The following is a 26267-nucleotide window of genomic DNA, read 5'->3' on the forward strand; positions in this document are numbered from 1 at the left end:
AGCCATGTGGTCGAAGGGTAGAGACGAGACAAAGAGCGATCCACTGGTCCTCCAGGTTGGGGGTTGAGCACAGGGCTAACAACCCCGCCTCGTAAAACTAATATGTTATGGAAACAACAACTGAAGGAATCAACACTACTGGGCGTGACGGACTTCCAGGGCTATAGACAGACGCTAGGATGAATGTCAATGGTGAAAGCCGAAAGGATGGATGCCATCATCATGAGAAAGCGCTGGAACTGAATTGGCCATTTGCTGAGAAGAGAACCAGACAGCATCCCAAGAATAGCCCTGCACTGGACACCAGAAGGGAAAAGGAAAAGACCCAAAACCACATGGCGTCGAACTGTAGAGGAAGAAATGAAAACTATGGAATTGACCTGGGGTAGTGTCCAGAAACTAGCCCAGAACAGATAGGAGTGGAGAACCTTTGTTGTTGCCCTACATGCCAGGAGGCATAATGGTCAGTAAGTAAGTAATCTGAAGGGTATGTTTCTAAAGAGGAAATCTGAATGTAGTGGGAACATGTGTACAGTAAGTAGTAAATGGGACCAGAGTATAAATATAGTGATGTTAGACTATTTGTATTTAGTAGTGATTGGGTCACACAGTTGATTAACACATCATCCGGGTACAGTAAGTCATCTCTGGTTTTAAAGATTGTGGGTGAATCCCAATCTTCAGGATGACAACACATAACTTTCACTTGGAGCATGACTGAGAAATTTCAGCATTGTTGAAGGTGAGAAGACTGAATGCTTCTGAAACACATCGAGTGATTATTTTAAAGGAAAGGAAAACATGACGGTTCCTCCCTCAATCAATACCATAGATTAGCTAATTGATGTTTGAACACTCTCGGCATTGATTTCTTTAATTCAAAGCATGAGTAATTTCACAAGAGTTTGGCCCATCACTATTCATCTAAATTTGTGACCTGGATAACTTCAAAGCCTTCTGATGAGAATGCTCAGAAACATAAGGCCAGATCCAACCTACACTCACTGCTCCCACTTGTCGTTAGACAGGACTGGTCCAACCAAGCTCCAGAGAGCAGTGTGAGAGAGAGGTTGCAGTATCTGCACTTCCTCTTGGGATGTCATTGGCAAAGGTGAAAATCTGACCTTGTACTCATAACTATTTTGCTTTGCTTCTTCATGAACTTGCGGCTCTTTGATGAGCTTGTTAGTGATATCCAGGGAGGCAGAGTGTTTGGTAATTGGTGGTTTCTGCAGCTCTGCTCTTAAATATTCCCAAAGCTTCTTTGACAGCTTGTTGCATTTTATTAATTGTTTTAATATGTCTTGATGTTTAGGGAACATTTATGGTTAGTTGATATAAGTTTAAATAGTGTAAGTAAAGACAACATTTCTTAAAAGAGCTATCTCTAACTTTCTCTTAAACATCCAGTGAATTGGCCTCTGCCAGAGACCTGGGTTTGTCCTGACAATGGGTGCTGACTGTATAGGAGTTTGTACAATCTCCCCATGACTGCTTGGGTTTTATCCGGGTGCTCCGGTTTCCCGCCACATTCCAAAGATCTGCAGGTTAATTAGCTTTCACAAATGGTCTCTAATTGTGAAATTAGAGACCATTAGAAAATAGAAAATAGTTGCAGGAGTTGGCCATTCTGCCCTTTGAGCCAGCACCGCCATTCAATATGATCATGGCTGATCTAGTGAATTAGCCTCCACTGCCTTCTGTGGTGGAGAATTCCACAGATTCACAACTCTCTGGGTGAAAATGTTTTTCCTCATCTCGATCTTAAATGGCCTACCCCTTATTCTTAAACTGTGACCCCTGGTTCTGGACTCTCCCAACATTGAGAACATTTTTCCTGCATCTAGCATTTTATGTTTCTATAAGATCCCCTCTCATCCTTCTAAATTGAAGTGAATATAGGCCTAGTCGATCCTTTCTTTCATTAAATGTCAGTCCTGCCATCCCGGGAAATTAACCTGGTGAACCTAAGCTGCAATGTCCTTCCTCAAATTAGGAGATCAAAACTGCACACAATACTCCAGGTGTGGTCTCACCAGGGCCCTGTACAACTACAGTAGGACCTCCTTGCTCCTATACTCAAATGCTCTCGTTATGAAGGCCGACATGCCATTTGCTTTCTTCACTGCCTGCTGCACCTGCATGCTTACTTTCAGTGACTTATGTACCAGGACACCCAGGTCTTGTTGCACCTCTCCTTTGCCTAATCTGACACCATTCAGATAATAACCTGCTGCCTTGTTCTTGCCACTGAAGTGGATAACCTCACATTTATCCACATCTTCAGAGATACTCCAGCAACTGATCGTCTCCTCATTCCTGACTTCTACATTTTATTGTGGAAGTCGAGAGTAAATCAAACTGCATATTGCTGCTGGTTGATGGTTCTCCACTGGCTGGGGAGCAGAGTAAACTGGAATGAATTAAACTAACAGGATTCATGTGGCAGAATGTTGAAATGTGGAACTGCAGATGCTGGTACCAAGGAAAACACAAGATGCTGGGGTAACTCGCAGGATCAGGCAGCATCACTGGAGATCCAGGATAGAAGATGTTTTGGGTCAGGACCCTTCTTCAGACTCATGGGGCCATGGACTAGTGCAGAAGGCAGATGAATATATGGAATTTAATGCAATAAATGTGAAGTGATTTACTGTAGTGTGTTGGAAGGAATAAGAAAGACATAATGAAATCATTTTTCTCAATTTTCACAAAGTGTCTGGGTCTGCCTGTCTTTGCAGAAAAAATAATAGTATAGAATGTGCTCTGACACTATGCCTCACTTAAATTATCAACTGTGTTCCAATGCATTGGGGGTGACGACACAGGACATCCAGGAGTAGAGGCTGAACTGTTTAAATGCTGTTTACATCTTTGAAGGCAGGGGAGACCAATTCTCTGAATGCATTCAAGAGAGAACTAGATAGAGCTCTTAAGGATAGCGGAGTCAGGGGGTATGGGGAGAAGGCAGGAACGGGGTACTGATTGAGAATGATCAGCCATGATCACATTGAATGGTGGTGCTGGCTTGAAGGGCCGAATGGCCTACTCCTGCACCTATTGTCTATTGTCTATTGTCTATTGCCTCTTGTCTTGAATGGTCTCATCCTTTGGGTACTGTGGTCCACCTGGGACAGTCCCACAGCCCTAGCTTTGCATCTTTTTCTTGAGACTACTGATTCCAGAGTCCACGGCAATTGTTAAAGATTATCTGCATGAAAAGAAAAGGTCTGTGATATGTGAAGGAACCTATTGTGAACATCAACTTGTGATCCCTAGGTAATTATCATGATTTAATTTAATTACCTTCTCCAGTTTTGTTGGCAGTTCATGGAACTGAGGTGTTGCTATTGCTCTCCCTAAAGCCAGTCCTTGAACTAACTTCAGCATTTTTATTTTTAGCATCCTCCATACTTTATCAAAACCTTTTCAGGAAGTCGCCAATGATCTTGGGCAATTTTTTTTCATGCCGAGTGGTAGGTGCCTGGAACGTGCCTGCCTGGCAGATACAATAGCAGCTTCTAAGAGGCTTTTATATATGGATATGGATCATGTATGGGTGGATGATATTAGTTTAGTTTGGCATCATGTTTGGCATTAACATTGTGGGCCGAAGGGGCTTGTTACTGTGCTGTACTATTCTATGATTACTTCTGTTCCCATTCAACATTTCTACCACCTCCCCAAAGGACCATTTCGCAACTGTTCAACCCAAATCTTTTTTGTTGACTCTTTATCTCTGGTCCACTAGTTTTAGTTTATTGTTTGTTTAGTTTACAGATATAGTGCAGAAGCAGGCCCTTTGCCCACTTACTCCATGCCAACCAACGATCACCCATACACTAGTTCTATCCTACACACGGACAATTTTTACCGATACCAATTAACTGACAAACCTGCATGTCATTGGAATGTGGGCGAACACCAGAGCACTTGGTGAAAACCTGTGCAAGTCACAAGGAGAACATACAAACTCCACACAGACAGTATCCATAGTCAGGATCGAACCTGGGTCTCTGATGTTGTAAGGCAACAACACAACCGCTGAGCCACTGAGTTGCTGTGCACTATTTGGAACCTCCATCCATAATTAAAGATTTCAATATCTTGCCTTCCATAGTTTTTTAAATTTTTAATTGCCTAAGTTAATTTTAGCTATTTTTAAAATTTGTATAACAGTAGCTTCTCCCTAGCTCCCCCTCCTCCAAATATGCACTCTCAAAAGAATACCGAAATAAAACACTTAGATGTTAACAATGCCATTCTCTTTTAATATTAAAAGGTTTGATTGAATTGTTTGAATATACTTTCACATTACTCTGGTAGGAATCCACAGTAAAGGGAAGAATCATTTGACACTTGCCCTCCAGCTATTACTCTATATACAAATGTTTTTGTTATGGTTTAATTAGATGAAAACCCAAGTAACCAAAATGACATTGTAGGTTATTTCAATCAGGCTATGACCCAATGGAGATTCTAAATTAGTTTGTGAAATGTTTTGGTGTTGAGTAGTTCAATTAAATTTTATTAGTGCAAGTGAGATGTACTGAGAGGTATATTTATTACATTGGACATTGTGATTTGCAACACTGAAACTATCATAGTTTAAATTGTTACATGTAACTTTTGCAAGAAAATGGAAGCCTCTATTTTGTTATCATATTTCTCTCAAAGTAATCCAATATTGTTTGTACACTATGTTTGTTGGTGTTGACTGAGCTTCAATCAACTGATTTGACAGGGAGATATGTGTCCGTGGTAAACTTGTACTGCTTTCTCATTCTGAGACCATCTTGTGACCATACAGGATGTAATAACTTGGAGTTCCTGATAGGTTATCCAGCAAAATTGACATGTGAGTGTGCAGGAGCTTAATGTGCGTGTGCAGACGCGTTTTAATATCCAAGCTTATTAATGTGAGCAAGGTAATGCAAGCAAATGCACCTCCTATTTTGCTTGGGCAGCTTACACCCCAGCGGAATGAACATTGATTTCTCTAACTTCATGTAACGCTTGCTTTCAGAAGCATACCATTTTCTCCTTTTTTCTTTGACTACCTAATTGACTTTTAATTTTGTTCTTGCACTTTTATTCTGCTCAGCTTTCTGTCATAATGTAGAAATAAGAAACTGCTATTTCTGGTTTACAAAAAAAAGACTAAAGTGCTGGAGTAACTCGGCAGATAAGGCAGCATCTCTGGGGAACATGGACAGGTAGTGTTTTGGGGTGGGGCCCTTATTCAAATGTCTCCAGTCCTGACCCAAAAAAATCACCTATCCGTGTTCTATGGGGATGCCTGACCCGCCAAGTTACTCCAGCATTTTGTTGCCAGCTTTCTGTCATATTTAAGTCTCAAAATCTGAAATAAATATCTTGTGTTTTATTGCCCTCTCTTTAAATGCACAGGCTCCAGTCATGTGTCTTACCTATATTTTTGTGGGAACATATGTGCTCTGAACCTTTACAGTCTCCTCCATGAACGACCACTGCTTGCTGTTCTTACACTGATTTTTCTTTATGGCAGCTGTTTCCAGAGCACTTTTGCAAAAGTATATTGGAAGCATAAAAAAATACTCTATCTCAGACAATTGCTTCTAACTTATCTTCACCCTTTGTTATAGTTATGTTCTAACTCAGAAAGTTAGTCCATGGTTCCTGCCCTTCAAATGTCTTCAGAAAGCTGTTATCATACATTTGTGTCTTGAAGTTGTCAGTTTATCTAACTTTTTGCAAGGCTCTTTGCATTGACTCGCGTGCCATCTAGCACTGCCAAACTCATTAATGACTTAGATACGATAGGAAGTTGAAAATCCAAGCTTTTTAATCGCACTAAAGATTATATGGTGAAATAAGTGGTGTAGGCAGGAGAATAAAATTACAATGGGCAATGATTGATTGAGTTAAGAAGGCTGTGGTAGATGAATGTCATACTGCTGTGTGAAGCCATCCATTTTGAATTGAAAACAAATAGATCTGAGTATTGTTTAAATGGTGAAAAGTTGGAAGCGGCAGGTACCCTAAGAGTCCACACAAAAATCCAACAGATTGGCTCAATAAAAAAAAAAATTTGAAAAGAGCAATTGAATGTTAACATAAATAACAAGAATGTTATTATGTGAAGGCCACGTTGAACAAAAATTGCAAAGGGAGTGATAGGAGATGCTTTCATTTCTGGTACTTGTTCCCAGCTGTGGCCCAGCCTCTTCGCAGAAGGTTTGCATAAGTATTAGATAGATGTCAGCCTGACGCTCCGGGGGTTGCACCAAGGGAGATCCGGTCCTCCATTTGATGTCTTATCTGGGCTGGTAAGAAAGCACGGAATCATTTTGAAAAGCAGCAGGGAAGTTCTCTGCAGAAATTACTTTGTATCAGCATCTCCTAAAACAAATTATTTAGGCATCTAACTGTTTACGGTTTGTAAGATTTTTCTGTGCATCTTACAATGCCCACTGAGCCTACCTGCATGGTATCTACATTTCAGTGCTATAACGACCCCCTAATCCCTTCAGAACTCCTTTATTGTTCCTTTGTCATGTAGGATGGCACAGTGATGCAGTTGGTAGAGTCACTGACTCACAACATTAATGACCTGAAGATCGATACTGACTGGGTGGAGTTTGCACTTTCTCCTGTGACAGTGTAGGTTTTCTACAGATGCTCCTGTTCCCTTCCTCATCCCAAAGACATGTGGATTTGTAGGTTAATCGGCCTCTATAAGTTGTCCCGAGTGTGCAGGGAGTGGTTGCAAAAGTGTGAATGAGCGATCAAAGGTTGAGTGGACTTGGCTGGCAGTAGGGCCTGTTTCCATGCTGCATCATTCAATCAATTAAATTATACCCACTTTTCCAATCAAAATGGGTCACCTTGCATGTAACAGTAAGAAAAGAAAAATCTGTTTATTTCAGAATGAAAGTTTTTAATTTTCCTCTCTACCTTGTTCAGGGAGTACAACATTTCACCATTCTGAATACATTTTCTGTCAAAATTACTCTATTAGAACACTGGCAGCACTTCTGGGGTACTTTTATGACTGTGAAACGCTGTGGGACACCCAGAGGTTATAAGAAGAATGGATGGAAATTGCACAGGTCACTCGGTTCTGATTTTTTTTTTTTTGTCAAGTTCTGTTGACTTGCTGCTCTGATTTTTGCTGCGGATGGAGATAGGATATGGAAAAAAATCGCGAACACTAAAACATTTAATACGTACTATAAAACAACAAAGAAGGAAGGGGCAGGCAGACTGTTGGCAAGGCAGCCATTGCTGGCACCACCTGGTGGATTCCCTAGAGGATCAAACAAATGTTTGGCAACAGTGCCAGGGCTTGCATTCCTTAACTTTCTGAGAGGTTCAAGTGATAATGAAGCATCACTCCTGGATGATCTCAATGCTTTCTATGCTCTGTTCAAAAGGGTGAACAGTGGTATATTTCATGGCCCCCCTCAGCCCCCGATGATCCTGTGATCTCCATCTCCAAGGCAGGTGTAAGCAGATCCGTCAATAGGCTGAACCCTCAAAGCATCATGGTCAACTTGGCTAAGTTCTTAAAACCTGTACAGATCAACTGGTTAGAGTTTTCATGGACATCTTCAATCTCTCAGTTCCATGGTCCCCACCTGGTCTTTTAAAGAAAACCCACCGATAATGCTGAGGAAGAGCAAGGTGACATGCCTCAATGATTATTGACTGGTTGCACTCATGCCCTTTGATGTGCTTGGAGAGGTTGATTGTGACTCAAATCAAATCCTACCTCAGACAAAAGAACACATACATCAGGTAATCAGGCGGTTAATCGACTCCAGCTCTGTGTTCAATACCATCAAACTTCCAAACTCATTGTTAAACTTGGAACTGGATCTCTGCTCCTCCGTAAGCAATTGGATCCTCTACTTCTTCGTCAGTAGACCTCAATCAGTCAGAATTGGAAACGGCACCTTCTCACTGACCATCAGCACAGGGGTACCTTGGGGCTGCATGTACAGTCCCCTGCTCCACTTTCTCTATCGCATGATGTGTAGCCAGACTCTGCACCAACGCAATCTTTAAATTCACCAATGATACCACAGTGGTTGGACAAATAACGTGTAAAGATAAGTCAAACATAATGGGAGATCAACAAACGTGAGTGGTGCCAGAGTACCAATCTTGATGTCAATATTAGCTAGACCAAGAATATGATTGTTGACTTCAAGAAAGGAAAGCCAATGGATCATGCACCTGTCTCATTGATACGAAAGCAATGGAGAGAATCAACAACTTCAATATCTCTGATCTGCTCTGCTCTGGGTCCTGCACATTGATGCAATCACAAGGAAAGCTCATCCACACCTGTACATTCTCAGGTGTTTGAAGATATTTGGCATGTCACCAAATGCTATATCAAGACCAGTTTTTCAGTATACCTTCCCTGGCAAAAAATAATGAATGGCTTGCATTTAATCCCATATGAGAAATGGTTAAATAAATCTACAATTTCATTCTTTGATACATGTTCTTTCAAATAATGAATTTAAAAGACATGTGTAGGAGGGAATGAAATAGACTATAACCTATGCATCTTTCTTAATTTCCAACAACATCATACTTGTGTCAAATGATTGTCACTGGTAACCAAGGTTATTCAAGTATTTTTAAAATTCTTTTATTAAATCATTAATGGCTTCACAAGGCAGGCTGTGATAAGTCAAAGCTGAAATGCATTGAAATTAATTATAATGAATTCATAGGATGAAAAGCAGAATAGTCAAGGGGGCTGGTGGAGGCAATGTTGTAGACTAACTGACCAAGTTATTCGTTTATCTTGTAATTTATTTTTCATTCCTTACATTTGCTATATGTCTGTACATCTATGATTCTTAAAAGCACACACAGAAAGTAAAGATTGGGGATATATTGGAAAGCAAAAGAAAATCAGTTACTGACTAGTCAATGTTTCAACAAGAGTATATGGCCAGTCCCATGTTCATTCAGTGAGAACACAACTCGTGTATAAGCTAGATCGTTCCATCTGGAGCACGGAAACTGCTTGGAGCTGAAGGAGCTATCTGAGGCAGTCAGTCTGAACTTGATGAGAAGTGAGAGAAGAGGTTAGTATCACTCTGCATTACGTTGACACTGGAGATGAGGAGATGAAACAAAAAAACTTGCTCCAAGTGATGGAAATTTGAAGTTTGGTACTTTTGCTGTGTGCTCAATTAACATGGTTAAATAGTCAATTATAATGGTTCCTGAAGGTCTCCAGTGTAATGACCAGTGGATGTAATTGAATGTGGGTCTCACATACGCACAGTACCTACTTAGAAAGGCTGACCCATATTAATTTGACTTTCATAGGATACATGCTGGGCACAAGAAAAGAATAAGGATGTATTTTATATATTTTTTGAAAATACAATGGAACTACAGTGGGTGGATTTGATATCCAAATGGATGGACCTTTAACTTATGAACCATAAAATGACATGGGATATGGATACTGTTCAGGCCACCTAAACTTTGCTATAATTGGGTTTAATCCTAAACTGTAAGAAATGATTCTTAAAATGTTCAGAGCCCTGCCTGGTCTTGATGGTTTTCATATTGCACAACCGTTAAGATTCAAGGTTGTGTATAGCACAATATGTTTGGAACTATAAATTGTAGCCTGGTCTCCAAATAGCTTTCAACCAATCATAGTATTCCAATTTCAATCTTATGTGAAGACTGCTTATTTCAAGTAGATCCAGATTTGCTGGAGGAATTTGGCAGGTCAAGCAGCATCTGCACAGGGAAATGATAGATGGTATTTCAGGTTTAGACCCATCTTCAGACTGAACTGTTCACTGTCCATTATCTCTTCCTCCAGCTGTTTGTCTTTTGCTTAAGATTCCAGCATCTGCAGTCTCTTGTCTCCTGTGCAGTCATCATCTTTAATCATGAACGATTGACTTTCAAATAGATGGAGCTGGTTTTTAATGGGACCAAATGACCCTCATGCTAAAATGTAAAATGCCACCAGTCCCTGGGTGTAGAGAGAGCCACCCAGGCACTTCTGTAATATTTCAAAAGTGGTATAAACAAAGTTTGTCAAAATAGGGGAGGAGATGACATAGGCTGTGTTAGATTTTGATGTTCACCACTTGATAAGTCTAAGCATTAACTGCACAGGTGTTGAATTTTCTTTGATCAACTAGACGGAATTGATTCTGGGAACACGAGGATAATACAAGTGTTGGCTATCCTGAAACCAGGGTCTTTTTACATTTCATAACCTGGAACAATATCTATTGTAGAGCCGTTTGCTCAATAAGACTCAAGGACATCATTTGCAGTACCCCTCTGTTCATTTAAAAAAAAATTACCCTTCCTGAATATTATTGTAACATTAAGCAATGTCTGATTCTGCTAAAAACACAAAGCCACAATGAAGTACATATGGTTTTGAACAAGGAACTTTGTTCTTGTCAATAACTTGATCTAAGCATTTACAAATAACAAAGTGTAAATTTAATGTTAATAGGAATTAATTTGAATTAAAATGTGAATGTGTGATAAGCTTTGGTTTGAATGAATAGTAGTGCTGCAAGTGACGTCCTTGAGACTGCAAATAACTTTTCAATCGGTGATTTTTGTTTGAGGTACAATTATTTGTTTTCTTCACAAACTGGTCAAATGATCTAAACCAGGTCATCACTTGTCCAGCATTTTTCTTCAGAGACAATCTGGGATATTGTGAGTCACTGTTTTGGTTGGACATTGGGCATAAATCTGAGAGATTCCTTCCTGTTATTACTACTGTGGGATCATTTGTGTTCACCTGATAGGCATATGGGGTTTACACCGAAATCAAACTACTGCTGGAAATGTGAAGTAAAAAGTGAATTTTGAATTCACATATGTGGAGAGGACAGAGTACGTCAATTAGTTGGTGATAATCAGCCTCTTCTTGAACATGATTCTCCTTGGTACTGCTATGGTGTTTTTTTAACATTTGACATTCCACCTGTGGGAAGCTTTTTGCACACTGCATAAAACCTCATGGGATGTAAATGCATCTTATCACAGGAGATGCAACACCTGTCCATTTACCTCCCCCCTCAACTCCATCCAAGGACCCAAACAGTCTTTCCAGGCGAGACAGAGGTTCACCTGCACCTCCTCCAACCTCATCTATTGCATCTGCTGCTCTAGATGTCAACTTCTTTACATCGGCGAAACCAAACGCAGGCTCGGCGATCATTTCGCTCAACACCTTCGCTCAGTCCGCCTTAACCAACCTGATCTCCCAGTGGCTGAGCACTTCAACTCCCCCTCCCACTCCCAGTCTGACCTTTCTGTCATGGGCCTCCTCCAGTGCCATAGTGAGGCCCACCGGAAATTGGAGGAACAGCACCTCGTATTCCGCTTGGGCAGCTTGAAGCCCAGTGGTATGAACATTGACTTCTCCAACTTTAGATAGTTCCTCTGTCCCTCTCTTCCCCTCCCCCTTCCCAGTACTCCCTCTATCTTCCTGTCTCCACCTATATCCTTCCTTTGTCCCGCCCCCCCTGACATCAGTCTGAAGAAGAGTCTCGACCCAAAACGTCACCCATTCCTTCTCTCCTGAGATGCTGCCTGACCTGCTGAGTTACTCCAGCATTTTGTGAATAAATACCTTCGATTTGTACCAGCATCTGCAGTTATTTTCTTACACTTATCGTTGGATCATGTGCTTGGTAAGCTTAATGTTGCTTGGTCATAGTTGAGTTCAAGGAAAGAAGGGCAAAGGCTTGAGTGATGCCTGTATTAGGCTGGTAGTTCGCATCCCCTAGACCTTTGGCTAACCTGGAGGATTGATGGCTCAAAACTTCTGATTAGACCTGTGACTTGCCATGGAAAGTGCAATGAGTGCTCTGCCCATTCTGTTGCTGAATACCTTTTAAAGTTGGCTGTGCTGGTGAATGTACCAACTGATACCTTTTCAATATCCTGTCCAGGGATAGGTTCCAGTTTCCCAGTGAATCTCCTATAATCATTATTTTTCTGTGTTTTGGCTATCCAGGCGATTAAATCAGATAAGATTGGCAGATCAGCACAACCTAGAATTCTTTCAAACATTTTATTGAAACACAATCAAATAGACAATAGGTGCAGGAGAAGGCCATTCGGCCCTTCGAGCCAGCACCGCCATTCAATGTGATCAAGGCTGATCATTCTCAATCGGTACCCCATTCCAGCCTTCTCCCCATACCCCCTGACTCTGCTATCCTTAAGAGCTCTAGCTCTCTCTTGAATGCATTCAGAGAATTGGCCTCCACTTCCTTCTGAGGCAGAGAATTCCACAGATTCACAACTCCCTGACTGAAAAAGTTTTTCCTCATCTCAGTTCTAAATGGCCTACCCCTTATTCTTAAACTGTGGCCCCTTGTTCTGGACTACCCCAACATTGGGAACATGTTTCCTGCCTCTAACTTGTCCAACCCCTTAATAATCTTATACGTTTCGATAAGATCCCCTCTCATCCTTCCACATGACCCGCATCAAATAATAAAAGCACAATCACTGCAGATATTACATCTGCTGCTACATGAATTTACTGAAGATAAACATTGCTGCAAATGATAACACTTGAATAGGACATCTGTACCTTAACCCTATTCGGTGTGGCTGCTGTATTCTCTCTATAGATGATCAATCCAAACAAAAACAGTGTTGGAGAAACTTAGCAGATCGGGCAACATCTGTGAAGGGAATAGACGGATGATGTTTGGGTTGCTACCCTTTTCAGACTGAAGGAGTAGGGCAGAGAAAGCTAGAAAAGAGAGGTGGGGAGAAGCACAGCCTGGCATGTGATACAACACTTTTAACCCTTTACTGCAGCTTCCTCTTTATTTGACCATTCTTTTCTTGTAACTAAAATGTATCACACCCATGATAATTTAATTGATACAACATCCCCTTTGCCATTTCCATTCTGTATGTCCCATGTGGAATTATTTGATGTCCAAGTATTAGAACAAAAATGATAGCTCAAGTGACCTGCTCCTGTTCCCATTTCTCACGTTCTTATGTCCTAACACGACCAAGACCTAAATAGCCTCAAGCCATCTCACCAGTTCTTCACTGAGTTTCCTTTGTTACTGTTTCCTTTACAGCTGGAATTCGACACGTGCGTCCTTGTTCACAGTTTATTCCAGAGGCAGTGTTGCTGAAACTTTCTCAACCTTACCAAGCCTGCTCTTGATTTCTGAACTAGTTGTGTTGTCCCACATCAGGCTTTAAGAATATTGCAAGATCTTTTTTTAAGTCCATCTGTTTTGCAAGTGCACAGCACAGAGCCAAGTGCATAACTTTTCATTTTGCGAAGGGCATAGTGGTGCTGCAGCTTGTGTAGCTGTTTGTACTGGAAGCCAGGATCAAACGCCAATGTGTATGAAGTTGGCATGTCCTCCAAATGACTGTGGGTTTTTCCACATCTCAAACATGTGGTGATTTGTAGGTATATGGCTGCTATTATTACTCTTTGGTATAGGTGCCTGCAAGGAGATAAGTGAGATGCCATTGGCATGTGTGACAGCATATGTAATGGGGAAGTAAGTGGAGTAGTACGACTGATTGGATTATACTGAGAGCTGTCTTGGATTAAATGTCTTGAATCAGATGCATTGGGTTCTGGTTGGTTGACATATTCTTCATTGCCTGGTCAAATTTAGTCCAAACACAAAGCTGTAAATATTTTGCCTCAACCCTATGATTTGATTTATTTTGTTCTATCATGCTGAAATTATTCAGAATTTCTTGGTCGGTTGTTCCACTTCTACAATTGTCAATTGAAATTCGTAGTTTAGTTTATCGTCACCTGTACAGAGGCACAGTGAAAAGCTGTTTGTTGTATGCTAAACTGTTAGTGGAAAGACTATATGATTACAATCGAGCTGTTCAGTGTAGAGATGCATGATGGGAATAACACTTAGTGCAAGGTAAAGTCTGATCATTATCCAGGGTGATAGTCCGAGGATCTCCAGTGAGGTAGATGGTAGCTCAGGACTGCTCTCTAGTTGTTTTATAGTATGGTTCAGTTGCCTGATAACAACTGGAAAGAAACTGTCCCTAAATCTGGAGGTAGGTGTTTTCCTACTTCTGTACCTCTTGCCTGACAGAAAAGGGAGTGACCAAGGTGAGATTTGTCATTAATTATGTTGGTGGCCTTGCCGAAGCAATGTGAAGTATAGATGGAGTCCATGGAAGGGAGGTTGGTTTGTGTGATGGTCTGGGTTGCGTCCACAATTCTCTGCATTTTCTTGCAGTCTTGAATGGAGCTGTTCCCAAATGAAACCAAACGTTCAAAAGTTTGGAGCTATGAGGTTGTTGAACTCTGACTAACGGGAAGCTTGGGCATAGCAACCTGTGTGGAATTAATGTGCTTTCTGACATGAGGTCCTTCATCTTACCTCACACTGTGAAATACAGGCCCCTTCTTCCTTTAACCAACAAGGAGAGTTTGAGGGCATTCGCAATAAAGGAGAACTATGTTTGCAGTTGGTTCATGGTTTGTGGTTGGGTTTCAGATGCCCTTTCCAGTTTCTTCATGCCACTGGCCTTAGTTTAGATTAATTTTCTATTCATAAAGAAAACAGTAGATTTCATACTTTTGTTAAGACAGAAAGTTGATAACAGTAAAGCAATGCAGAATGGCCAGGTTTTCTCGGGTAGATCAGGGAAATCTTTGCAACCAGTAATGTGGTGTTCTGTTCATTGAGTGATCATATCTTATTTCTTTTCTTCACAGGGATAACATGCTCTGTGAACATTGATGAATGCTACTCGCATCCTTGTTTTTATGGAGGGACCTGCAACGACCTGATCAATGGGTTTGAGTGCATTTGCTCTAAAGGTAAGCCGAGCAAAACATGATTGACCTGATTTTTTATTCCCTGTGTTTTTTTGTTGGCTTCTTTGTTCTATGGTTGTGAATATTGATGGCAATATCTTTGCACTAAGTCTGCCATTAAGAATGAACAATTGGCAAAATTTGAGTCATACATATGCCAGTCATGCATGAACGGTGAAGGATTATGAGTGTTTGGAACTCTCTTCCTTAAGTGGGGAGCATGGAAGCAGAGTTTTGATTTTGTTCCTTGAACTGTGTTGTGAGGCCACATTGAAAAGGAGCTGGAAGGGACTTTAAGATATTCTGAGCGAGTGGCAGTACTGTTTGGACCATTCTAATATTTGGAAGAGTTGATCAGGCTGTGCTTGTATCAAGTGGAGTTTAGAAGAATGAGAGAGGATATCATTGAAACATAAAATCCTTAGACAGTGAATGTGGAGAAGATGTTTTCCCTTGTACAAGCATTTACAACCTTTTTAAAAATAGGAGGTCACTCATTTCAGACATAAATAAGGCAACTTTGTTGCCCATTGAGTGTTTGGAACTTTCTTCTTGAAGAGATAGTGGAAGCAGCATCTTGGAATACTTTTAAATCAATTTGATAGATTATTGATAAGAGAGATGGTGAAAGATCACCTCGGGATGATGAGAATGTGGACATGAGGTTACAATCAGAACAGCCATGATCTTATTAAATGGCAGAGCAGCATTGACGGTCCGAGGCACCTACTGCTGCTTCTGTATCTTATTATTGTCTGTCAAGATGTAAAATTACGTAGATATGCAGCCTACTGCTGATAATGAAGAATTATCCAATCATTTGAATCAAGCTATGGAAAGAATGTACCAAGAAGTACTTGAGTTCTTAAACTTGAACATCATTTTAATTATTAAACAACCTTGGAGCTCAGAGTAAAATGTAAATTATATTAGTTTTTCTTCTAAACATTATAGGCTATTAATGTGTCATTGTGTCCTTCCCTGAGTTTCTGTTTATAAGCTTGAGCAAACATGTGCTAAGAAAAATATTTATTTTGTGTGCTGAGAACGCTTACTAGTTTTGGTAGGTTAACCTGTATTTTTTTCATAACAATTGAATCTTTGCTGAATTCTATTGCCTGCATCATTTTCCACAAAATAATTTCAGCTGAACAAATTTATGTAAATGTGATTGCATTTTATCTCATTTTGAATCCATTCATCAGTATACTGGTTACCAGCACTAGAGAATGGGATGATCCATTCCAAAAATAGTATTTGGATTTTCTAATGGCTGAGAAAAAAAAGCTCCTTCGATTCCATCGTAAATGCTTTCAACTTCAGTGTTGGTACCTCCATTTCCAAAAATAACAATTGTTGTGGTATCTCTGAATGAGTCTGTTATTGCAGAGGCAGAGATTCCCCTGTACTTGAAAACTAACTAATTTGAAATTCCTGTTTTATCAAATTTAATTAAATGATAAATTCATAAAAAATCATAGGAACTACAAACAAGTCAGCATTGATGCAGCACCTCTTCTACTCAGTCCCTGACAATCAATGTTAGATTTAAATGGAATCATGAAGAAACTGCAGTTGCCAGAACACAAAATGCCAGAGTAACTCGTAGGGCAGGCAGCACCTCTGATAGGAATGGACAGGTGAGGTGATGAGATAGGACCCTTCTTGACCTGAAACCTTGCCTACCTGTTCCATTCAGTTATGCTGTTTGACCTACTGAGTTATTCCAGCGTTTTGTGTTTTACTCAAGTTAGTTTTAAAATGATGATCACAAACAAACAAGGTGCTACAATGAATGACGATGAGCTAGCTGGGGCCTATGCTAATGTCCCTGACTACATCTTTAACTTGTAGAGCATGAGAGGAGTTGAAGAGAAGTTGTTGAAGGTGAAGACAAGTTCTGCTAGGTGGTGGAGAGTGTTAGTAGGGGGAAATTGTTTGGTTCTCTGTTCAAGGAAGAAGCAGAAGGCCTTAAGACTTTCCTGGTGGGGGATAGAGATGTAGAGAGACTGGACGTCCATGGTAAAGATGAGTAACTGGGGTCCTAAAACCTGATAGGTATTAAACAATTCAAGAGCATGTGAGGTGTCTCTGACATAGGTGGGAAGGGATTGGACAAGGTGGGAGTAAGATAGAATAAAGGCATGTGGAGATGAGCTCTGTGGGGCAGGAGCAGGCAGAAATAATGGGCCTGTTTGGGCAGTTCTGTTTGTAGATTTTGGGGAGGAGGCCGAAACTGTGGGGCTGGGGAACAATAAGGTTGGAGGCTGTGGAGGGTATATTGGCAGAGGTGATGTAATCAGACACAATCTGGGATATAATGGCCTAGTGTTCGTCCACGGGTCACGATAAAGTGATAGTTATGAGGTGGTGCCTGAAAGTTTGTGCCTGGCCTCAGCACGGTAGAGGTCAGCCTGCCAGACTATAATGGCACCTCGCTTGTCGGTGGGTTTAATTACAATGTTGGGATTGTTGCTCTTTTCTCTGGTCCCTCCATGCAGAGGTAATTGCCTCATAGCATCTATCTTGTTAATCCCACTTAAAAGTTTGCATGTTTTAATGAGATCACTCATTCTAATATTCAGTAAGTACCAACCCATCCCACTTAATCTCTCTGAATAAACCGATGCCCCAACATTTTGCATCGCACAAATCAATGTAGTGAAGCTTCTTTAAAAAACCTTTAGTCAAGTATATACTTTTTCATTTCAAGAAAACAAACAATATGTACTGCTCAAAGTGTGGCCTCACCAAATCCCCTTACAATTGAGCAACATTTCTTGACTGCAGTATTCCTGACTTGAAATAAAGATATATATATATATATATATATATATATATATATATATATATATGCCACCTTATTGCTTGTGTAACAATGTTAATTTAACTAATAAAGTGGAGCCTGCTGAAAATTCTCAGCATAAGACAATGTTACCAATTGATCTGAAATGTGAATTTTGTTTTGCTTTCCACTGATGCTGAATATTTCCCATTTTCAGCTTCTAATGCTTTTTTTATTGTTTCAATTACTTAGTGTTTCAAATACAGGAACAACCCAATCCTTACGAGCAATACTAGTTAATAATTTAATAATGTTCAATTAACCTTTTTTATTCTTCCAAGATGAATAGTGTATTTTATATATTACATTCCGTTTGCCACATATTTGTCCATACATTTGTCTATGGACCCTTTGCATAGACTTCATCCTCATGACTGCTCATTGAATGTTGAAGGAAATGTGGGGGCAATAAAATGGGACTAGAACAAGATTGGTATAATGGGTGATTAGTGGTTGGCATGGACTCAATGATTAATGTCTGGAAGGTTTCCTTATTCCTCAATACTGTAATATTTTTAGCTCTCTGCCCCTACCTGTCTCCAGCACATCATACTCGAGCTTACTGTAAAATGTAAAAGTCTGTAGAACTACTTAAAAAAAAAAATTAAAAATGTAATGATGCAAATAATAGTGAGTTAATTGCTATTTTAATCACACTATTAAACTAGAAGAGAATATGAAATTTCCTTATGTGGAGTGCTCTTCCTGTCTTGTTTGGAAGTGGAAGGAAACCTGACAGTGAGTGCACTTCAATGGGGCTAAAAGGAAGAGTAAAACATTAAAAAGGGACTTTAATTTAGTCTTTTAACACTAGTTTTGACACAAAAAAATAATTAATGTTTTAATCAATTTGATGGATTAATTCAAATATCTGTGGTAAACAAAATGTGCATTGATGGTAATTTGACAGTCCCAATAAAACATTAGTTATGAAGTTACTGATGACTTTGGAAATATCATGGTTTATGTCACAATTCCTCCTTTCAGGGAACTATTGCAAATGCTTGGTAGGAACGTTTCTCTAAACTGTGTTTGCCACTTCCCTTTGCCCCACCTACAGCACATCATGATTGAAGTCCCCTACAATGCTTGTATTACCTTTGTGCTAATATTATCATGAATAAGGAAAACAAGTCAGCAAGAGAGTTGCCTGGGATTGGTCAGTGGTGGTGGTTGTAAAGTGCTCTTCGTTACTGCCACGAGTCCATTTTAAAAGATTATGCCTCCTGACCTCTCTAGACATTATCATTCTTCATTTTACCCTTATCTTATTTTTTGTTATCAGCCGTGCAATCTACTTTTTCCAATGTTGGCTCGCCAGAAATAGAATCCTGCAATGTTTACATTCCAGCTTTGGCTATCATGTTAAATATTTCTATACAAAATTCCATGCCAGGTTTGTTTATCATTTTGACCTTTTCACTGTGCCCACTTGACTTGGTGGTCTTTGAGGCAGGATGTACCTTATAGGTTGAGGAGAAGCTGTTTAAAAAAAAAAGACGTTGGCTGTTTCTTGCAGATGAGTATTTCATTCTATTGCAGTTATTGATGCATGATTACTAATGGGGTGCCCACATGTTCACAATGTCATTTTTTAAATTTTAAATTGTAGACTTTTTTTGGGACATTAATGTTTAATTCGGAGGACAATTCTCTGATTGGGAGGATTACTTTGACCTAAATTTTGTTGAGATTTCAAAGACTTTTTGAAGTTGCAGTCATCCATGCAAGTGATAAATTGCATCGTGCTACAAGAGGGAACTTTTGATTTGAGTACCCCAGAGTCCCTACTGTTGCAGGCATTACAAGAATACCAATGTCTATTTTCATGGCACGTTTGGTGACCTGGAGTCAAATCAAGAGTGCTTCCAAGTATTCATTATGAGCAACACTTAAGAACAAAACTCAACTAACGTTGTAAGCAATAGAATTAGTGTTCCTTTTCTGGCAAGAGCCAATAGTGATGTAATTTCTGGTTCTATAGGTGTGAAAATAATTGATGAGTGCCCATTGATCTGACCTTAATGCTTACTCAGTATAAAGTCAGTTCATTTTCCACTGGAATTATTGATAACTAGTCTTAATATAAAAGTCTTGTACTTCTAAGTCTGTCAATATTATTACTGCGTTTTAATCTTTAGGGTTTAAGGATGTGTTTAAGTAGAGGTGAGGTGTGCAAGGGAAATGCCTGAAGTGTTAAACAGAAGCATATCAGTTTATTTTGTATTGATCAAGTATGGGCAGCAGCATCGAGAGATCGCTTCACATGTATCGGGAGTCCTCTAAGTGATTACTGATGCATTGCATCTTGGGCACAACATCCAGTAGTGGGGCCTTTTTAGCAATGCAAATCAAAAAAAGAATAGTTAAGACAAGTTGGGTCACAGACCTTGAGTTCACAACTTACTAGCTTCTCTGGGTCAAATGCAGAGAGTTCCCATAAACCTTCTTAACGTGTTTTTGACTATCTGTCTGCAGATAGTTTTGCTCTTGAGTGGAATTTGGGTTATGAGTGCGGACACCATGCACCCCAATGGCCAAAAGGACATGGTGCATTTGGACACCCATAGTAAGGATTAATGTCTTGGGAATTCTTCACCAAAGCGATGGTTACCTTAAAGACCATCCTTCAAGAATCTGTACACAACCCTACCAGCAGTCCCCTAAAGAATGGTTCAAGTGAAGTAAGGCTTCCTGTGGGAGCACTGCTCTTGCGCTTGAGATGCAGATCAAACGACATTACTGCTGCAAAGTCAGTGATCTCATTGCAAAAGCAGGGAAATTATATTTACCAAAGCCTGCTATGTGCGCATTGAGTTCGAATCCAGTTACTCTTCATGATTCGAGTGCAACAATGATGCGTGAGAGGGGAAGCTTAATAAAACTGCTCTGGATTAATGTGAAAATGAAATGAAATTGTGATTAGTGTAACTTCGAATAAAAATGACCCTATCCACAGGGGCACAATAGACCAAATAGTGGGTTTGTGTCATCAATATTCCAGATGAGACCTGATCTTATTTCATCATTCACTTGAGGTAAATAGCATGAAGGGAAGGAACATGGTTTAAAGAAAACAAAGTTTCAACCTGAAATGTCACCTATTCCGCTTCTCCAGAGATGCCGCCTGACCTGCTGAGTTACTCTAGCATTTTAGTTCAGTTTAGTTTAGAGATATACTGTGGAAACGGGCTCTTCAACTCACGAAGTCTGCACTGACCAGCGATCCCCGCGCATTAACACAATCCTACATACACTAGGGACAATTTTACACTTTTTAATACCAAGCCAAATAACCTACAAGCCTGTACGTCTTTGGAGTATAGGAGGAAACCAAAGTTCTCGGAGAAAACCCACGCGGTCATGGGGAAACGTAAAAAAACTCCGTACAGACAAGCACCCGTAGTTGGGCTCAAACCCTGGTCTCTGGCTGTAAGGCAGCAACTCCACCGCTATGCTGCCGTGCTTTTTGTGTCTATCTGTTTTGGGGCTTTTTTTATCTCCCATTGTCAAGATTTTGTCAAGATTTTGTCAAGATTTTGTTTTTGTGAGATCTTTAGATTTCCAAGCTCGGCCACATTATCAGAGAATTCCCTTGAAAAAAAATCTTTGAACATATTTTTTAATTTAAAAATATATATAAATATCTCCTTTGTTAGGAGGAAAAGCAGCTGGTTTCTATAAAAGGCAACAATTTTTTTCTTCTGTCAGAAAATTGCATACATCTACCTTTTGTGCTTGGGAATGCTGACTTGACTTGTGTGTATTTTCAGAATTCTTTCAGGTACATAATTCCATTCTTGTTAAGTAAGGAACAGCATCAACTGGTGCGTTGAACAGGAGAAGCTGATTAAATTCCCTCTTTGTTCATAAAAATCGCTTGAGCTATCATGGCACTGGAATTTGAATTACATACATCGAAAATCCTTGTGGGATTACTGGTTAAAATAATACAAAGCTTTGACTTGCTCTATTAATTACATTCTGTGTGGTCAGATAAAGAGAAAAAGATAGATGATTGAATTTTGACACCAGCGATAAAAACTAAAATAACAGTGAGAAGTGATAGTGAGTTTTTATTTTGGTTTTTATTAATCCACTGAATATTACCATTTTTATTTTGTATGTTTAAGCATGTAATAAATCTTATGGGAACATCCTAAAATCTCATTTCAAGCAATGTGGCTTTTTGTAGTTGGTGCAGATCCTGAATGTAAGGATTGTCGATAAGGAAGATTTAGTACCAAGTGCAGCAAGGATATATAGGAAGGGTTGAGATGCTTAATAAGGCTGCTTTTTGATACAAAAATAAAGTGAAGCTATTCCTTCATGTCCAATGGAAATGATACGATCTGCAGGAATACAGAAGCATTTAATAAACTAAATGATGATCTGTTCTGTCAGTAATGCAATGCAGATGGGAAGCCAAAGCTTAGTTTCTTCATTCACAGGAGGTGGAGGAACAGAATAAATTTTAATTATACAAATATTGTTTTTTGACATTTCATTTCCCTAAATGCCAATCCACATTTGGACCTCTTTTTTTTTTAAAATCACAGAATGGAAGGTTGGATTGTGAGCATTGCAGGAAACTTCTCCGAAACAGCCTTGTTGGTTACGGAAATCTATTTGAATGAAATTCCAAAATCACTACCTTTGGTTGGGGAGGGGCAGGGAAATATGTAAATAAGCACTAAATGTTTTTTTAAAAACACATTGTGTGTGTGTTTTAATTTTTTTGCAACTCTCGTCTCGACACATGGGCAGATAATGTGGCAGGTCTTTTTAGTGTGGGCGGTTCATTTTGTTACCTAGCAGTTTAATTTTCATGCAATTTCCATAATATACACCGTTGGGATGACTGAAAATGGACTAGCACTTTAGGTGCAAATTATAAACCAAAACGACCATAAAGAAACAAGGCTGCCACCGACCTCTACTCTCCCCTCCACCTACTTGGCTCTATTTGCCCTTTTTCCCCCCTTCTCATCTGTTTCTAGCTGTCATCGCTACCTGCCGCAGCCAGTTTCTCAGTTGCTCCAGATTGTAGCCTCTGCAGTCACTTGTGTCTGCAAATGCAGCAGCTGGTCACTTAGATTTGCTTTGGAAACTGACAAGCCAATTTCTTGCGTGAACCCTACCCGAATATGAACTGCCAGCTGTGGTACTGTCATTATTGAGAGAAAAAATATTCTGTCAGATAAGGGATTCAATGGGGAAATAAGGTTTCAGCATTACGGAAAATCAGGATACGGGTAGTTTTCCAAGAAAGCAACCCCTCCGTAATGCCAAGGATCGCCTGTCTTGGGTGATATCAATATTAGCCGGCTTCTTTTTATGTTTGATGTCTCTCAGTTAATGGCTATTGAACAATGCGACACAGATAAAATGTGTATGATACGTTTTGCTACTCCCCTTTCTTACGCCACAACCCTGCAAAGTTTGATTATTTCAAAGATGTATCCAATTCCTTTTGGAGGCTATTGGTAAATCTGCTTGCACCATTCATACAAATAATTTGTTCTAGATCATTTACAAATTGATGCATTTCAAGAAATATGCTTCTCAATTCTGGGTCATGCAAATATTATCTAATTGCCAATGCTGATGCTTTCCCATCTGAAATAGTAGCTGCTTAATCCCTTTTATCAAAGTATCTGACAATTTCAACTTAACCTTTCCCTACTGTTGGGAGCTTGAAGCTAGATTTATTTTCTCTCTTGGGGAATAGGGAAGGGATAAAACAATTGTTTTGTTTTCACTCCTCTTCTGAGGATTTACCAGGCTCCCAACGGACAAAGAATGAGATGACAAGACAGAAAAAAGCTTGCAGCTGAATCCTGAGATAATCCAGGAATTATTCTGCCTATTTGTGCCATTTAAAGCTTTAATCTGGGTCACGTAAAATTGTTTTTCAAGGTTGTACAAAAAACAAGAAATTAAAATGCAAGCTCCATGAAAAACTGCTATTGTATGTCCCTCAGTAAGAAGAGTTGAAAACAGTTCTTGGAAACATTTTTTGGTTTAGTTCAGAGATACAGTGTAGAAACAGGCCCTTCTGCACCGACCAGCGATCTCCGTACACTAGCACTATTCTAACAACTCAGGACAACTCTCAATTTTTTTTGCCAAAGCCAATTAACCTACAAACCGATGCATCTTTGGAGTGTGGGAGGAAACCGGAGCACTCGCAGAAAATCCACGCTTTCATGGGGAGAACTTACAAACTCTGTTCAGCCAGCACTCTTAGGATTGAACCCTGGGCCTCTGGCGCTGTAAAGCAGAAACTCTACCGCTGTGCCACTGCCACTGTTATCCAGTGATCTATTATAAGTTCTCACTGCTTCCCTTGTTTATTCTCTCAACTCTCTGGGAATCTCTTGTTGCAACCTCAAAGTTACAATACGTCCATTGTCCAAAGATGGCACCCTCAAGCTCTGTGCCGAACAACTGGCACCAATCTACACAGACATTTTCAACCAGTCCCTGCAAACCTGCACTGTCCCTGCCTGCTTCAAGGTCTCCCCTATTGTCCCTGTACCCAAAACGTCAAGGATCATTAGTCTTAATGACTACAGGCCTGTCGCCATGAAGTCTGTAGTCATGAAGACCTTTGAAAGACTTGTGCTGGCCCAGCTGAAAAACATCACAAACCCCCTGCTGGACCCCCTGCAGTTTGCATATAGGGCCAATAGATCGGTGGACGACGCAGTCAGTCTAGGCCTGCACTTCATCCTCCAGCACCTAGACCGCAAGGGGACCTATGCCAGGATTCTGTTTGTGGACTTTAGCTCTACTTTTGACACCATTGTGCCAGAGCTACTACACTACAAACTCTCCCAGCTGACTGTGCCTGAACCCCTCTGTCAGTGGATCATCAACTTCCTGACGGAAAGGAAGCAGCATGTGAGGCTGGGAATGCACATCTCGGGCCTGCAGACCCTCAGCATAGGAGCACCGCAAGGCTGTGTACTCTCCCCTCTCCTTTACTCTCTCTACACCACCGACTGCACCTCCACAGACTCCTCTGTCAAGCTCCCCAAGTTTGCGGATGATACTACCCTGTTTGGACTGATCCAGGTTGGGGAGGAATCTGCCTACAGAGGGGAAGTGACACAGCTGGCGTCCTGGTGCCATTGCAACAACCTGGAGCTCAATGTTTTCAAGACAGTGGAACTAATTGTAGACTTTCAAAGAGATCCCCCCCCCCCCCCCAACTCACCATCAACAACACCATAGTCACATCTGTGGAGTCATTTGAGTTCCTTTGAATCATCATCTCCAGGGACCTTAAATGGGGGGCCACCATCGACTCCACAGTCAAAAAGGCCCAACAGAGGATGTACTTCCTGCGGCAACTGAAGAAGCACAATGTGCCACAGGGAATGATGGTACAATCCTATACTGCTATCATTGAGTCCGTCCTCACCTTCTCCATCATGGTCTGGTTTGGCTCAGCCACCAAGCACGACATCCAGAGGCTGCAACAGATCGTTCGCACAGCTGAGAAGGTTGTTGGCTGCAACCTTTCCCCCCATTGACGAACTGTACACTGCAAGGGCCAGGAAGCGAGCGGGCAAGATCATCTCTGACCCCTCTCACCCTGGCCACAAACTCTTCGAAGCACTTCCCTCTGGAAGGCAACTCCAAGCCACAGCCAGACAGGAGTGATTGTTCCACGAGTGATTGTTCTACTCAATAACCAAAGTCTGTAGTCTCTTTTTTTGCTCTGGTTTATTTTCACCCACATGTTTAGACCGTAATGTTGTATCCTTATTGTTTTGATGTGGTTATGCTTTATTCTTAATTGTTAACTGTATGTTTGTGTTGTCATTTGTGAGTGGAGCACCAAGGCACATTCCTTATATATACATACTTGGCCAATAAACTTATTCATTCATGTTGTGCTTTGTTGTGTTGGACTGAAGCACCCTGCATTCTTTGCAGGGTCCATTAATTATATGGTATAAGTTGGATCAAAGTCATGGGGCACAGAAAAAAGAGGCAGCCTCCTGTTTGGAAAAATGCAAAGTATCTTGGGATACAGATAAGCCAATGCAGGTAATGGCAATGGTTGAAACACTGCCAAAAGTCCATTCAAAGCACTAGAGTTCATTCTCTAGAGGGGTCTTAAACTAGCCCTGACCTGTTGGACCACATATGTAGAATTAAGCAGTTCTGGTCTGCAGGTTACAATAACATAAAGACATTGGCATACTTGAAAATAAATGATAAGTTTATCCATAATTTAACACCTACTTATATTTCTACCCTTCAGTGGGCAATTTATGGGTATTTTATTAGGGTTCATGCAGACATTAATGTAACTCGTGTTTCCAAATTGGAACTATTACGGTCTGCGATGATGAGCCAAACGCTAGGTAAACTCAAAGCAGTGATGGAAACTTTGTGTAAGAGCCATCTCTTTTGGTGTCATGACCTGAACTAAACAATCCTAACCGTACCTTGACAATGGAACACTATGGACCACCTCTTGCATTACAACAGACCTGTTTTCTAAGTGTAAGTGTTTGCGCAAATGTCTTTTTCTTTTGGTCTTTTTTTTCTTTT

At 40.4% G+C, this 26267-nt stretch overlaps 1 long non-coding RNA gene across 1 annotated transcript in view; it reads left to right on the plus strand.

Moving 5' to 3' along the window:
* LOC144593440 (uncharacterized) overlaps positions 1–26267 on the plus strand; it is a 176631-nt gene that overhangs the window by 36406 nt on the left and 113958 nt on the right. Inside the window, exon 2 of the long non-coding RNA XR_013547246.1 lies at positions 14750–14854. This is a non-coding gene — a long non-coding RNA (uncharacterized LOC144593440). The remainder of the gene's footprint in view (positions 1–14749; positions 14855–26267) is intronic.

Source organism: Rhinoraja longicauda, chromosome 5 (assembly GCF_053455715.1).
Source record: "Rhinoraja longicauda isolate Sanriku21f chromosome 5, sRhiLon1.1, whole genome shotgun sequence".
NCBI lineage: Eukaryota > Metazoa > Chordata > Chondrichthyes > Rajiformes > Arhynchobatidae > Rhinoraja > Rhinoraja longicauda.